The sequence below is a fragment of the Dermacentor albipictus genome, chromosome 6, assembly GCF_038994185.2.
Source record: "Dermacentor albipictus isolate Rhodes 1998 colony chromosome 6, USDA_Dalb.pri_finalv2, whole genome shotgun sequence".
In the NCBI taxonomy this organism is placed as follows: Eukaryota; Metazoa; Arthropoda; class Arachnida; order Ixodida; family Ixodidae; genus Dermacentor; species Dermacentor albipictus.
Genome location: NC_091826.1, coordinates 82,568,751 through 82,585,018, shown reverse-complemented (window position 1 = coordinate 82,585,018; position 16,268 = coordinate 82,568,751). Strand labels below are relative to the sequence as shown.

The following is a 16,268-nucleotide window of genomic DNA, read 5'->3' as shown; positions in this document are numbered from 1 at the left end:
GGCAGTTGTTCAAAATCGAAAATACGCCATAAAATTTTTTTCTACAGTGAAGTATAGCGGGCAATATAGACGCTTCAATGTTTTTTCTTTCGCAACTATACGTAGTTGGGCGCAATACGGCACAAAATGAGTGCGTACTGGTTATTATTAATGCATCACGGGGGCCACACAACCGCACAGGTATACAAATGACGCTCGCCCCATGCGATCGGTTGGTGGCGCAACCCACCACCCTGTTTCAAAGGAGACGCTCATAGCATTCATTCGTCTACATTGCTCTCTATTTCGCAACTGCCGGTCGCCGGTCGGTTGCGGGAGCCGTTGTGATGTGTTTGTCTAATCGTGTGGTTTTGTGTTTGGTGTAACGAAATGTGACTTGGTTCGCGAACACAGAAGTGCCAGAAGATAGCTTGTGTCTCTCTGAAAACTCACCATATGCGTGGCGTGCCAGGCAAATGGGGACCAACGATTTTCATGCCCTGGAGTGCGTTCTCTTTTGTGTCTGGTTGTGGGAAGTTCGCTGGATGTCGCAAAGAAATAATGTGTATTATTAGCGTGCCTCAGCTCGTCCACTACGTCACGGCGTGTAGGCTGGTTGTCGACGCAGCACCAGCAACTTGGAGAGCGCTTTTCGACCGCGTCGTACCATTCAAAAGGTAAGTAATCGTGCTTGCTAACTACACGTGTATTGTGCGTGCTTCTCGTGTGTGCACAGAGTGCACGAGCGTAAAATAGAATCAATAGAACTGCCACGGCAACAGTGGAACCCGTGCTGATGCTTGCTGAGCGCTGGTTGTCAGAATTTAGCTAGGCAAGTTTATTGTCTTAATGCGAAATTGAAAATGATTATAAGCGTTTTCTTCCGTTGAGAAATATTACGTTCGGAAATAATCGTGTTAATTATGTGCGCCTGTGCGTGAGCTCCCGCTTTTCTGCTTAAATTGCATAACAACGCTCATCTGCATCTTGATAGATTCTAACTGCAATGACGTTTCCTCGCGTATAAATGCTTCTACGTTGTAAATAATCTCTGCTTACGCGGTCCTGAATTTACGAGCAGTTTTAGAAAGAAAAAAAAAACGTAAGCAGTCAAAGCTTGCAACTGGTACAGCTTACTAAAAATTTTTAAGACAAGATGTGTTGACATAACTTATGCGTAACTAAACATGACACGAGACAGTTGCTTAAACTAAGTCATGAAAAAATTGAATTGGTATGTAAACAAAGATTTCTTTGTAATGTGTTGCTGCTGTGTGTGTGTGAAAAATTTTACGGTGATGAAGGGGTCCCTCTGTTGCCACCCTTCATTATTGCAAACATTATTTTCGTGACTATTTTTAGATGCTCCTTGCATGCGTTCACACTGTGACAGCGTTAATGTGCCACTGCTATAAATTAACTGCGAACTTTCCGAACTGATTTTGTAGTGGCGAGGCCGTAACCCACACCAGTGTCCACATAATGGAGGAGCCAGCAGAAATGCAGGGAAATCTTGGATGACTGCCATAGCGCAGTGTGTAATCTGATTGCTTGGTTCAGGTATGTATGATGTGTATGTGTTCCAAAGAGTAGGACCTCGGTATCATTCGTGGATAAGTTTATCAACATATTACTCAACACAGCTTACTAAGTAGGCTAAGTATTTTTGCAACTTGCTGCTTATTTGTTTTCATAGCTGTTATGCACATATTGTTTTCTATATAAAACTAGATCTAACATGTCCTGTTATTAAGTATTTTTTCTTGCATCAATTGCTTGGATGCAATTTAAATTTCATTTTTGTTTGACAGAATAGTTCTTGCGGAAACCCGCAAGGTGGAGAGAAGTACTTAATAAAGGGAAGATCAAACATCCACCTATTCGTTGCAACTGTTGCAAAGGAAACCTGTACGGGTTCCTCAAAAGAGAAGCCTCGAAGTTCAAGAAAAATTCGTCATGGTCCGGGACTTGAACCTGGGACCACTGCCTTTTCGGGGCAGCCGCTCTACCATCTAAACTAACCAGGCAACTAGCAAATGGTAGGGCGAAGTCAAATTTGTCAACAGCTGACAAATTCTGTCTGATTTTCCCTTTATAATTTTTGAAAGAGCGTAGGTTTGGGCATGTGGGTATTCCATAACTTTTAGGTTTTTGGCACACAAAAAGGGGTGAGAGACAGAGGTACGATGCGGACACAGCGCTAACTTCCAGCAATTGTTTTATTCTGCGAAGTGGTACACATACATATAGGTAACAGGCAACAGCGTACGCATGCGCATATGTACTGGTTTCTAATCAGATGAGACAGCAACGAGACGTGTAATGGAAAGTTAAGATGATATCGAAGATGAAAAAGCGACCATGCATAGCCAAAAAAATTTTGTAATTGCAAGATTAGAATGCCATCTCCATCAAGCCACCCTCTGTGACACGTTCAAAAAATCTAATTCTTTTTTTGAAAGATCGATTGAAGGGGCATGCTAACACAGATTATTGAAGCAGCGAAGATCGCTAGTTTGGGGAATGCTCGTGTTAGCGCACCTTCATTCGATCTTTCAAAAAAAGAATTAGATTTTTTGAACGTATCACAGAGGGTGGCTTGATGGAGATGGCATTCTAATCTTGCAATTACAAAATTTTTTTGGCTATGTATGGTCGCTTTTTCATCTTCGATATCATCTTAACTTTCATTACACATGTCTCGTTGCTGTCTCATTTGATTAGAAACCAGTGCATATGTGTACCGCTTTGTAGAATAAAACAATTGCTGGAAGTTAGCGCTGTGTCCGTGTCGTACCTCTGTCTCTCGTCCCTTTTTGTGCACTAAAAGCCTAAAAGTTATTATTTTTGCTTAGTACACGGTGTATTTCTCACTCTATATTTTGGCTTTATTGTTTTGAAACTGTTTCCTATGCTGCAGCCTTTATTTCCATCTTCTTTTCTGTTTATTCTACACGCTTGTGCAGTTTCTGTGCACATAAGAATTCAAAGTGTAGTGGGCCAACTATGTTGCATGTCTAAGCACATGGCGTGCTTACCATTGTTTAACATTCATATTTGCAATTATTTATCTCTTGTCCCCAGAATAACTGCCACTCGCAAATACACATTTGATGAGCCTGAACTTTTTGAAATGATCATTATTCACTGTGCTGCAGTTACTGCTCTAACATATGGGTAACAGCACAAACATGATCACAAGAAAGGGGACACATACACACAGTGCTGGCAAACAACTGGTTTTATTGGCAAGGATAGCAACCTTATATATGCCAGTGAAGCAAAGGAAATGAAGGGGAAAACATGTCAAGGGTGATAGCGTGCTAACCACGCAAGCACAATACAGCCAACCAAGCGCGACAATATGCAAACAATTATTTTTCTTTGCCGTCTGAAGCCCCCCCCCCCCCAGTAGCCACATGCAGAAGGTCAAATTCAGCATCAAAGAGAGCAAGAGAAGGGGTGCTAAAGCACCTGCTACCAAATTTTCTAATGTGGTAGGCTTCTAAACTGATGAGTGCGGTCTTGTCACTGCCCTTTCCTAGAATCGTCTCTTTCAACCAGGCCACCCAGTCCGTATACTTGCCAACGTTCGCAACTAAATGTGCATATTTATCATCTGGTTGTTTCTTTTTTTCACTTTTTGAGCGTGTTCCCCTAAACGGTCATTGACACAGTGACCAGTTTCGCCGACGTAAACCATCCCACATGACGTGGGGATGCAATACACCACTCCAGTGGACATTTTACTAACGGCGGTTGGTGGTTCTTCTGGCATCCACTTTTTCTGGCGTCACAGATATGTGGCCACAACTTTCCCAGCTCAATTGGGGCAGAGAAACAAATTGGCACACCGTGCCTACTTGCCACCCTCTTAAGATTGTGGGAAAATTTATGGATGTAAGGGACCACCTCTGTCTTACGTGCCTTCCATTGATCCTCAGCCATTGTACTTCCTGATCCTCACTTGAATTTTGGAAGTAGGATTTCAGAAACAGCAGTCAAGACCAAGACGGGGATCCTGCAGCCAAAGGCGGCTTGCCTGATTATTAAACGTGGTCTTAATCTGATGTGGGCACAATTTTTGGAGAGCTGATGCCATACACAATACCGCTATACCTCTCTTAATTGTCTAGGAGTGTGCCGAGTCAAAGGGCAGCAACTCCTTCTTAGCTCGTCGGTAGTAGCCCCAGCAAACATGTCCATCACAGAACTTGATTTCTAGGTCTAAAAACTGTAAACTTGAAAGGTACGGGAGTTCATGGGTGAAACGCAACCAATGTCCATGTTTGCTAAAAATAGAAAATATTTTGCCTAATGTAGAGGGGTAGGGGAAGGTAGGCTGCTTCTTTAAAAGCACTAAAACATTCTCAATATACCTAAAAAACTTTAAAACCGGCATCCATTAAACATCTGTTCCAGTGCATTTTCCACCTTGGCGAGAAAAATGTCAGGAAGAATAGGGGCTACGCACAAGCCTATGCAGATGCCATCGCGCTGCAGAAATGACTACTCGTCAAATACAATAAATGTAGTTAATTTAGGGAAAATGAGGTATCCACCAAATCGTAGCAATTGCTACAAAGGAAACCCATGCGGGTTCCTTAAAGAAAAGCCTCGCAGTTGAAGAAAAATTCGTCCTAGTCCGGGACTCGAACCCAGGACCACTGCTTTTCCAGGGCAGCCACTCTACCAGCTGAGCTAACCCGATGGCTAGCAGGCAGTAGGGTAGCAGATGTCAATCGTAACAATTAATTGCTACAATTGACATCTGCTACCCTACTGATTGGGTGGATGTCTAATTTCTAATTTTCCTATAATTAATTACTTATCTCCACCTTGCGGGTTTCTGCAGAACTATTACCACAATAGAAGTAGAGTTCAAATGAAACTGCAATAATGATAGAAAGTTATGAACAGACAAACCGACAGTGTTCTGGAAGGATACGTCGCCGTTTTCAATGCAGTCTTTGACACACGCTAGCAGTTGATCCTGCGGAACTGAATGAAACAAGTCCTGCACGTCTGCTGAAAAACCGAAACCTACATGATCATTTCCCTCTAAAATCTACTACTGTGACTGATTGCTTTAGAAGAAATGGGTCGTTCAAAGCTAGCGTCTTGAGCTTCTTAGCAAAAACTGGCAAACACACTTCTGCCACGATCCCTCTTCACTAACAATAGTGCTAAACGGAACTTCGGGCTTGCGTGTCTTGGCTGTGAAAAACCCCCTCAAACTGTTCCCTCTGCTGTTAGATATGTCCCTGGCAAACTTTTTGAGGTCTACTTGCTTACAAAACTCAACGAACTTGGTTTTTACTTGCACTTCACTTTTCTCTCCGGGGTCAAAGTTCTTATTAGCCGCTACCAAACCTTTTTCATTGTAAATTCCCTTGGGTAAAACAATGAACCCACCATTTGTCAGCTTGCATAAGCATCAGGTTGTTACCCTTAAAGAAAGATGTCATTCAAGAATCTAGTACGGTACTAGTCCGGGGTTTTTGGAGCAAACTTTCGCAGGCAGTCAGTACCTTCAAGAAGGCAGCTGTCCCGATTATCATCTTTTCCTGAGTGGCCACTTTTCGATTCATTGCAGTGATATCATGCGCAGGAAATCAGCTTGGAGCCCAAATTTGGATCCTTTCTGCAGATGTTGCATAATCTTCTCTGGTATATGGACGTCCCCCATGACGCTGACATTGGCTAAGACGCAACTGGCTAAGGCGATCGGTCTGTAGGAGGAGAGCTCGTTAGAGTATTTCCCCGGTTTAAGCAGGCCTACAACGCGACTGCATTTCCAAGAATCTGGAACATTTCCTGTCTCCCACATCATATTATAAGATAGAAGAAGACGTCATGATTCGATGCCAAGATGGGTAACGTCGGCACCAGGACCAGACGGAATCACATACGTTATCCAAGGGAATTTGCAATGAAAAATTTTTTGGTAGCGGCTAATAAGAACTGTGTCCCTGGAGAGAAAAGTGAAGTGCGAGGAAAAATTAAGTACGTTGAGTTTTGTAAGCAATTATGCCTTGGAAAGTTTGCCAGGGACATATCTAACAGCAGAGGGAACAGTTTGAGGGGGGTTTTCAGAGCCAAGACACATACGCCGAAAGTTCCGTTTAACACTATTGTTAGTGAACAGGGTCGTGGCAGAAGTGTGTTAGCCAGTTTTTGCTAAAGAAGTTCAAGGCGCTAGCTTTAAACGACCCATTACTTTTAAAAAAATCAGTCGCAGTAGTACAGTTTTTAGAGGGAAATGATCATGTTGGTTTCGGTTTTTCGGAAGACGTGCAGGAGTTGTTTTATTCTGTTCCACAGAATCAACTGCTAGCATGTGACAAAAAGTGCATGGAAGATAACGGCGACGTATCCTTCCAGAACACCGTTGGTTTGGCCGTTCATAATTTTCTATCTTTATTGCAGTTTTATTTGAACTCGGCTTTTATTGTATTTGACAAGCAGCTGTTTTTGCAGTGCGATGGCATCTGCATAGGGTCTTGCGTAGCCCCTATTCTTTGTGAAATTTTTCAGGTCAAGGTGGACAACACACTGGAACAAGAGTTTAATGGGGGGCCAGTTTTAAAAATTTTTAGGCATGTTGACACTTATTTGGTGCTTTTATAAACAGCAGCCCACCTTCACCTACCCCTCTACAGTAGGCAAAGTGTTATCTATATTTAGCAAACATGGACGTGAGTTGCCTTTCATCCTTGAACTCCCGGACCTTTCAATTTTAGGTTTTATACCTAAAGATCACGTTCAGTGATGGACATGTTGGCTGGGCCTCCAACCCACGGGCTAAGGAATTGCTGCCCTTTCACTCGGCACTCTCCAAGACAATTACGAGAAGTATACAGGCGTTGCGTAAAAAATAGGCTCTCCAAAAATCGTGCCCACATCAGATTAAGCTCAGTTTTCATAATCAGGTAAGCCGTCTTTTAGCTGCAGGGTTCCCCATCTCGGTCTTGACTGCCATTTCAAAAGTCCTTCTTGAAAAGTTCAAGTGTGGATGTGGAAGTACAATGGTTGAGGATCAACTGAAGGCACCTAAGGCAGAGGTGGTCCCTTACATCCATAATCTTTCCCACAATCTTAAGGTGGCAAGTAGGCACGGTGTGCCAATTTGTTTCTATGCCCGAAATAAGCTGGGAAAGTTGTGTCAATGTATATGTAATGCCAGAAGAACCACCTACCGCCGTTAGTAAAATGTTCCACTGGAGTGGTGTATTGCATCCCCATGTCATGTGGGATGTTTTCTGTCCGTGAAATTGCTCGCTGTATCAATGACCGTTCAGGGGAACACCCACAAAAACTGAAAAAAAAAGCACTAGATGAGAAATATGCACATTTAGTTGCACACGTTAGCAAGTATACGGATTGTGTGGCCTAGTTGAAAGTCACGACGATTCTAGGAAAGAGCAGTGACAAGACTACGCGCATCAGTTTAAAAGCCTTGCACATTAGAAAATTCGGTAGCAACTGTTTTAGCACCCCTCACTTTGCTCTCTTTGATGCTGAATCTGATCTTCTGGGTGTGGCTATTGGGGCTTCAGATTGCAAAGGAAAAGGAAAATAATTGTTTGCGTTTTGTTGTGTTTGGTTGGCTTCATTGCGCTTGTGAACTTGGCACGCTGTCACCCTCGACATGATTTTCCCTTTCATTTCCCTTGCTTCACTCTGGCATATACAGGGTGTCCCACATAACGTGAGCCAAGCATTTAAAAATGAAAGGCGCGTGTGAAGGGAATTGAACGAAACCCATACTATTCACAATAGCCCATAGTAACTCAGACAATTTTTTTGTTTTCCCCATAACTTGCTAATTAAATAAGTTTAATTACAGAACATTTAGTTATTGGCTGAGGACCCCAAGTATGGTACGCAGATTTGTAGATTTGTAGAGCACCTTCAGAAACCACCGATCGAATTCTTTCCTTTACTAAATGTCTCATGTAGTCCTTTTTTTCCGGGTTGCAAAGAAAGCCCATGAAATATGAAGAAGGCCACGTGATGGAGCATAATGGTATTGTGCTGCTCTCAAGCGTGTGTTCGGTGAACAAGGTTGGCTGCATCGTGACTGGTGACGAGAAAGTGGCAGGGCATTCTTTATCTCATTGGCACTGCTCCGCCTGCAGCATGCATTTTCGCCATCATCCGACGGGAGCCGACCTTGTTCACCGAAGGCACGCTTGAGAGGAGCACAATACCACTGCGCAAGCACTCTGTCACGTGCCTTGTTTCATATTTTGCGGGCTTTCTTTGCAACTCAGAAGAAATGACTATGTGAGACATATCGTAAAGCAAACAACTCAATTGGTGGTTTCTGAACGGGCTCTACAAATCTGTGTGCCATACTTGGGGTCCTCAGCCAATAATTAAAGAGTTGGGTAATTAAATTTAATTAATTGGTGAGTTATGGGGAAAACAAAGGATTGTAGGAGTTGCTATAGGCTATTGCGAATAGTATGCATTCGGTTCAGTTCACTTCCAACGTGCCTTTCATTAAAAAAAAAATTCTTGGCTCAAGTTATGTGAGACACCCACAAGGTGTGCTGAGACACGCAAGGTGTGCTATCCTTGCCAATAAAATCAGTTGTTAGTCAGCACTGTGTGTACGTGTCTGCCTTCTTGTGGTCTGTTTGTGCTGTTACCCATATGTTTCGAGATGAACCAACTCTCCCAAAAGGAAGTATTGATGACGTTACTGCTGTACTGAGGTGTTTTCTAGTAAGCTTGATTTTTTTCTCTCCCATTAAAAAAAATTTTGGCAAGCTATGCCCATTCATGCAAATAGGCATTGTAGCAGTTAAGAGTCTATGTCCAGTTACATTATATTTCACCTTAAGTAAACACAGTATAGATCACATAGTTAGCTGATAGATCCGTGTATTGATGCTCAATCATTAAAGAACACTATTTCGTACATAGTGCTCAATTGTCTCGTTGCTTTTGCTGTAGCATTTGCTCGTTGTTGCTAATAAGATGAATTGAATTTCAACTCCACCACATAGAACATTACGATTGGCACTTATGTAATTTTAATAGTGATAATCAACCAACAAGCCCTAATTCAACAGCTGTCATGAATAATTTCTAATACTTTGGGTCCCTTTTCATGTGTTCTGTTTCACACTATGTATTTGGTCAGCACAGTGGGCATTCTTCTATTCAATCTGCTTGGTGCTGTTGAGGTCAGAATATCTTCAACCAGCAAGTTTAAATTATAATGCTATCCGTAAAACTTCGATTACTGGGCAGATGAAAGCATTTTATCTCATTCTAAACGTATCTTTGTTGTAACCACCAGTGTCTAGAGCAAGCATCATATGCACAGCAACTCATAATAAGTTTTTAAGTTGGATGGGTGAGTATGTATAGCTAAGTATACCTGTGCATACATATACTTTCTACATATTAGCTAGTGTTTTAGCCACACGAAGCAGCCTATGTTGTGTTTGCTGAAGTCAAATTTATGGTTGATGCACCTGCTTTTTTTGTTGTGCACTTACACTTCTGTGGTCTCTTAAGCACTGTAGTCGTGTGACAGCTGAAGTATTGCAGTAGTGTCAAAGTTAGCGTGCTCCACTATGCCAACACATACCTATCACCGTATTCGTGCATTTTCTGAGAACCAGCTGTGTTCACTAGTTGAAATTTGTAGTGTCCTTATGAGTTTACCGTTCAGTTCATGTAACTTTTCAGGACAGAATTTGCACAGGGAGGAAAGGGAGACCAAACAACATGACTGCTGCTAACAACTGTCTCTTTAGTTTCATGGAAGGATTAAAAATAACAATATCACTGGATATGTGCTTATATTGTGCACAAGTTCTTTCAGAGGGAAGATGTAAGTTGTGATATAAAGGAATTAAACCACGATAAACAGTATTTGCATAAAAAGAAAAGTAAATATGTGCAGAATAATTTCTATTCCTTGTCATCTAGAAAGGACGCTTTTTTTGCGTTGGCAATGAGGGCTGGCTCACACGTTTTATTTATGTGGCACGCCTCACTGATTTCTCTTGTCAATTCTTCGCCGTGGGTGGAAACAGATGAACAATCTTAATTTAGCCTGAGGCCCTATCGCGGCAATGCACGGCCTAGTTGGACAAGCATACTGGTGATTGTTTTGGCACACATTTGGCACATTTAGCTATGGCCAGTCTGCCCTGTGTACATTTGACCACATGTGAAAGGAATACAGTACGCTGCCTCTCGCACACACTAGACAAACTTGCTTTAACGAAGGAAACCTCGTTCGCCTGCTCGCCTTTCTCAATTCACTTGTGTACTGTTGTACATGTGTATACGTATGTATGTGTGTACAAATGTGTATCCCTAGCAAGCAATCTACAAGCGAATTGAGAAAGGCACCCAGGCTAGGGATAGGGAGGCTTGCTTAGTTAAAAGATACCACCAAATTTGTCTTGTGTTCGTTAGCAGTAGTGTAGTCTATTCCTTTGATCATCTGTATATTTGGTCAAATGTACATTGGGCAGACTGGCTGGTGCCTCAACATGCACCCAGGAGAGCACCACATGACAATGTATTGACATTACTGATGCTATGCATCAGATTTAGATTGTTCATCTGTCTTGTTCACCTCTGGTAACTGAATGGCCAACAATAACAGTAAGGAATATCACTTAAATACTGGGACGTGTCAGTCCGCTCTCATTATGATTGCGTGAAAAAGAGGAACACTCTCTAAATGACACAGAATAGCAATCACTCCGTGCTTTCTAATTCTATTTGTTATGCAACATTTGTCCTCATTCTAAAAGAACGTTTGTGCAGTACAAGTGCACATGCAGTGTAAATATTTTCTGTATTCCTTCCCATAAAATGAACACTTAAACATTGAATTGGTAGCTTTTGTGCCCTGTGGTCTCTCTTCTGTTCCTTGTGTTGTACGCAGAAGTTAAACATGAACATGCACCAACTTTCTCAGTTACTCGTCAGTCAGTGTTGATAAACTCAAAATGTTTCCAGCCAGAACATTCTTACCATTTATGTCACATCCAGTCAGTATAGTACTACTCTGGCTTTTCATAAAGCATGCTAATATGTACTTCTGCATTTATAGTTTATGTAATGATAGCCTAACAGCACAAGCAAAGAGTTGTAGAGATACAAGCTGTATTTTGGCTATCACTAATTGCTTAGAGGGTGATCAGAGGCGGATACTAAGAGAGCTCTTCTGATTGGATGGTACAAACCGTACAACACCACAGTAACTTTCTCTTGAGCGAGTTGGTCTTTGCTAAATGCCATGCTGTTGTAGTGCAACAAACTGCAAAAGGAAAGATACGAAAGGACAGAAAGAAGGGAAAGAAAGATGGCACTACACTCACAACTGTTTATTAGGCACAAAACTTGCTACATATATATTGCGCACACTCTTGACATCAGGAGCAGCAAAAAGAGCAAGTGACAGGTCATGTTGTTCGTGTGAAACCCAACATTTTCATTTCCACATCATATAAAAACATATGTTTGACTAACACATGCTTGACTACTGATCCGAATGTGATATGCCTCAAGTAGTTCCCACGCGGTTTTATCTCTACTCTTACCTGGGATTCTCACCTCAGAAAAACGTGGCTTACAGGAGCACGATTTGCAATGTGCAGAGAGATGGGTGGTCATACCCTTTTCTAAATTGTTTTTGTTCCCTCATTCACACAATGGCCAATCTGCCCGACACAGGTTTTCCCATAACTTAGCGGTGTCTGGTAAACCACAGCAGTGGACCACTTTTCCACATAGCTTTTTTGTCTAGTTTCAAGCATCATGTCCAGCAGCTTTTAAAATTCCATATTTCCTCATTCGGTCGTCACCTAGTGGCAGAAACCTCGCTGCAGCAACTCAGATGTAACAATAATCTGAAGGGGAGTGAGGGAAGTAAGCACGATTCCCAAAGAAAGGCTCAGGTGGCACCTTATTACCACAGGGTGAGCCACAGCCTCAAGGCGGTGAACAGGTGTGAGGTACTTGTTGTTTTCTTCCTCGAACAAGCTGTCTTGCCTATGTCCCCGAATCATAGAGTGTGCAGTGCAGACGTACATTCAAACATGCAAAGTGCTACGTGGAAAAGTGTTCCACTGTTGTGGTTTCCCAGATACCGCTAAGTTACAGGAAAACCTACATCGGGCAGACTGGCCGTTGTGTGAACGACTAAATGAGGGAACATGCAAACAACTTAAAAGCGCATATGAACGCCCATTTTTTCTGCGTATTGTATACCGTGCTGCTGTACTGTAAGCCACGTTTTTCTGTGGTGATAATCCTAGGTAAGAGTAGCGATAAAACTGCGCAGGAACTGCTAGAGGCATATCACATTCGTATAACTGGTCAAGCGTGTGTTAGTCAAACACCTGTTTTGTTATATGATGCAAAAAGAAATTGTTGGGTTTGACGCAAACAAGATGACCTGACACTTGCTCTTTTCTTCCCCTGATGTCGAGAGTGTGCGCATATATATGTAGCAAGTTTCGTGTCTAATAAACAGTTGAGTGTGTCGCCGTCTTTCCCTTTTTTCTGTCCTTTAGAACCTTTCTTTTTCCAGTTCTTTGTGCTGCAACACCATGCCGTACAACCTGTACCACTTTCTACGCTTCACAAAACTGAAAGTCAACTTGGGCTCACTGAAACTGGTTATGGATTGCTTTCAAACAGAGGTAAGCCATATAATTTTGTGTGGAGCCCCTACACTAATGCTACTGGACATACTTCTTGCTGCCAGCAGTTATTGACATAAAACCAATGGCCGATTGCACAAACAATAAAAATGCATAAAAAATGCTTGATGTCAGATTTCTCAGGTTCCTGTAAACAAAGCAAATTAGCTGCTTTAATGAGAAATTTTGGCAGACTGGGTGGGAATAGAACCTGGGGTGTGAAACAAGGACACTTCTGTGATGCCACAATATCCATGTGCTTTTGGAAGTAACCGTTGCAGATGTAAACGCTACTGAGGGTGAGCTTTGTGTTGTGCCAAGAACTAGGTCCTTATAAATCGGTTGTCAGTCCCTTTAAGGTGTGCCTACTGTGTGTGTTATATTGTGCACGTCACATTGCAGCCATCTGGTTCACTAAAGATGCTTTCACGTTCCCACACGTAAACAGTCTTAACATGCATCTGCCCTTTTATTGCAGGTACACCTAGGAAATGTATACATTGATGAGGAGTGGCACCTGCTCTAGTGCCATGGCTAGGACTCCGTGTTCTGCAAAGAACTGGCGAAACTGGTGTGGGGAGTTCTGGCACTCAGGATAGGAGCATCACAGGGGCTCTTTGGTGGTGCCTTCTGAACGACCGCAATGTCATTGAGAAGCCGGCATTGAGCCTCCATAAATTGGAAGCTGTGGACAGTATCATCGACATTGTTTCAAATTTGTTTGTATTATGTTTGTAACAATACATGTATAACAGTGAAATGATTAATTTTCCAGATGCACTTGTTGCATATCTTTCGAGATGTGGTGCCCCTGACCGTAGCCTAGCAGACATGCTGAGAGAAATTAAGTAAGCGTGTAATTGCAAACATGTGTACATGCAGTAAACCTCATTAATTTGAAGTCGTGGGGGCCATGCGAAATGACAGGACTAAGCAAACGCAACTAAAATGGTTTAAAATATATATTTATGTTTTGGCTTCCCACGGGAGACTTGTTCACAATGAAACCAGCAGCAGAGTAGGTAGCATTCTTATCTGCAGCTCAAAACACGATTAAGGTACTTGGCATACATGGACACGGATGATTAGAGATTCAAGATAACGACACGTAAAATGATTTCATTCCTTAACAATCGAGCGATATTTTTCCTAGCTAATTGTGACGTAGTTGCGCAGTGCTCGGCCAGGGCATTCGATGCAAAGTTTCGTTTCTGGACATCATTCCTGTGCTGTTTAAGTCTTTTGTAGGAGTTACCGGTTTCTTCGATGTAGACATACTGACAGTTCGCACACCAAAGGCCCTACACTACGCCTGGGAACTTGTTTTTTTCCGTACGGTCTTTCACATGCACGAGCTCGTGTTTAAATTTTGGAATGTGCACAGCCTCTACATCATATGACCACAACGCATGCAAGGGCCTTGCTTATGCAGGGGACATATGGTATTGAAGCCCATCTTTCGGGAGTCCAGGGTGGGTGGGTACTGCGCAAGCCAGCTGGCACCCTACTGTGTCAATGGAGAACTCAGGGTATCCACAAGCCATCAATTCCCAGTGCACAAGTGAATTGTCTGCCATGTGGTCTTCTGCTGTTGTGCACACATTTTTCACCCAACAAAGGAGAGAGCAGACAACAGACCTCATTTGCGAAGCAGGGTGCACCAGTGTGTAGTTGAGGTAGCGCCTCGTGTGAGTTAGCTTCCTAAACACCTCAAATAACAGGTTTGGCCCTTTAGGTTGCACGAGGCTGTCCAAGAATGACAGTTGGCCTTAAGATTCCAATTCTATGGTGAACTTAATTGCTGCTTGCATTACTGTTTAAGTGAGCCGTGAAGAGGTGAACATTCTGTTGTTGCAAAACTGAAACAGTCGACATATCTGGAGAAGACCTTAGATGTCAATTAAACGAATTAACCTTGAGTTAAACCTCGACCTCTTCACGGCTCACTTAAACAATATGCAAGGAAAATTAGGTTCACCATAGAAGTTTAATGTGAAGGTCAACTGCCATTTTTGGACACCCTTGTGCCACGCGAAGGGCCGAACCTGTTATTCGAGGTGTTTAGGAAGCCAACTCACACAGGGCGCTACCTCAACTACACATTGGTGCACCCTGCTTCGCAAAAGAGGTCTGTTGTCTGCTCTCTGCTTCGTTGGGTGAAAAATGTGTGCACAACAGCAGAAGACCACATGGCACACAATTCACTTGTGCAGTGGGAATTGATGGCTTGGGGATACCCTGAGTACTTCATTGACTCAGTAGGATGCCAACTGGCTCACGCAGTACCCACCCACCCTGGACCCCCCAAAAAAACGGGCTTCAATACCGTACATCCGTGGCATAAGCGAGACCCTTGCTCGTGTGGAAGAGCACGGCAGGAAGAACAAATCCTGACAGGCTTGCCAACTGTCACGAATTTCAGCGCTCCAGGAATGGACAGAGACGCAATGAAAATATGTTAAATATTTTTCCCAAGACAACATAACCCAAAACAAATGAACAGCAAAGTAAATGCGCACAGAATAAACCCTGTACACAAAAGAGATATTTGCAAAACTAGGTATATTCAAAACAAATTAGATATTATCTGTGTAATGTTTATAGTCTGACTGGCCAAGTGACACAGTCCCCAAGAATTGAATGTTCTGACTGTCAGAGTAGCAGTGAACGTCCGCATGGCGTGGTACAAGATGTCAGTCTGCGTAGTTGCAACACAGCGTAGACATAGACCTTCATTGTGAGTGACGAGGTTGTAGCCCCCTTACGAGACTTGCATTGCACAGGACGCAGTCTGGACTAGTCGGGCATTCTGTGGCTGACGTGGTCAGGTGATTGTGGCACTGGACAAGGCCGGTTACGGCAGTGTAGCGTTGGGCCGGGGTTGCAGAGCATAGTCATGGCGATGTAGTCAGGTCTTGGAAGCTGTTGGCCAACTCTTGGATGTCCTCTCGTCTGTCCGTGGTCCCAAGCTACTACTTCCCATCTCCAAAGCACAGCTAGAGATGCGACTGCTGTGCTTCTCATCCATGTCAGCAATGCGCGCTGCTTGGTTTTCCTCCCCTTTTCCTTCAATTTTTCTCTGACACTTCACATGCTTCCTCACCTCATGTATCCATTCTCCATTTCACTGACCAATGTCGTCTGCTCCACATTATCGCACGTGCTCTGCCGGTGACTCGTGACAGTGTGAAACGGGAAAGCATGGCAGCAAACATATCCACGTGTCAGTCAGCACTGTGTTTGTCTTTCGTTTTATCTCATCTGTTGGTACTGTTCCTTGCCAAGGTGGTTTGTATTGAACATATGAAAAGAGTGCAGTGCAAACCGGAAAAGAGATAGTACCCCGGCTTGAATGGAAGCATACTCCTTGACTTCAGTTGCCCAAATGGCCAGGAGTGTACACCTTGAGACACTCTAGTTTATGGCATTGTAGGTCTTGAAGGCCGTGGAATTGGCTAACATGGCTAACACTTTTCTGCATGCTTCACTTGATGATTCTCGTAAACCGCAAGTGTTCTCAGCATTATGTTCAAATGCCTTATGCCATTTTAATGTGATATTTAACATGCCTTCCTTCTCTGCTACTAGTGCACTTTTTATTTC

The 16,268-nt window shown here is 43.0% G+C and overlaps 2 protein-coding genes and 1 long non-coding RNA gene across 4 annotated transcripts in view; 2 read left to right on the top strand and 1 right to left on the bottom strand.

The window, feature by feature from the left end:
- LOC139061250 (major facilitator superfamily domain-containing protein 4A-like) overlaps nucleotides 1-16,268 on the top strand; it is a 457,040-nt gene that overhangs the window by 131,657 nt on the left and 309,115 nt on the right. The window lies entirely within an intron of this gene.
- Nucleotides 1-16,268, bottom strand: part of LOC139061248 (uncharacterized) — a 185,020-nt gene that overhangs the window by 33,158 nt on the left and 135,594 nt on the right. The window lies entirely within an intron of this gene.
- LOC139061252 (uncharacterized) lies at nucleotides 300-14,268 on the top strand. Its single transcript, XR_011515274.1, has 3 exons — nucleotides 300-656; nucleotides 1,428-1,539; nucleotides 13,144-14,268. It is a non-coding gene; the product is annotated as an uncharacterized lncRNA (long non-coding RNA).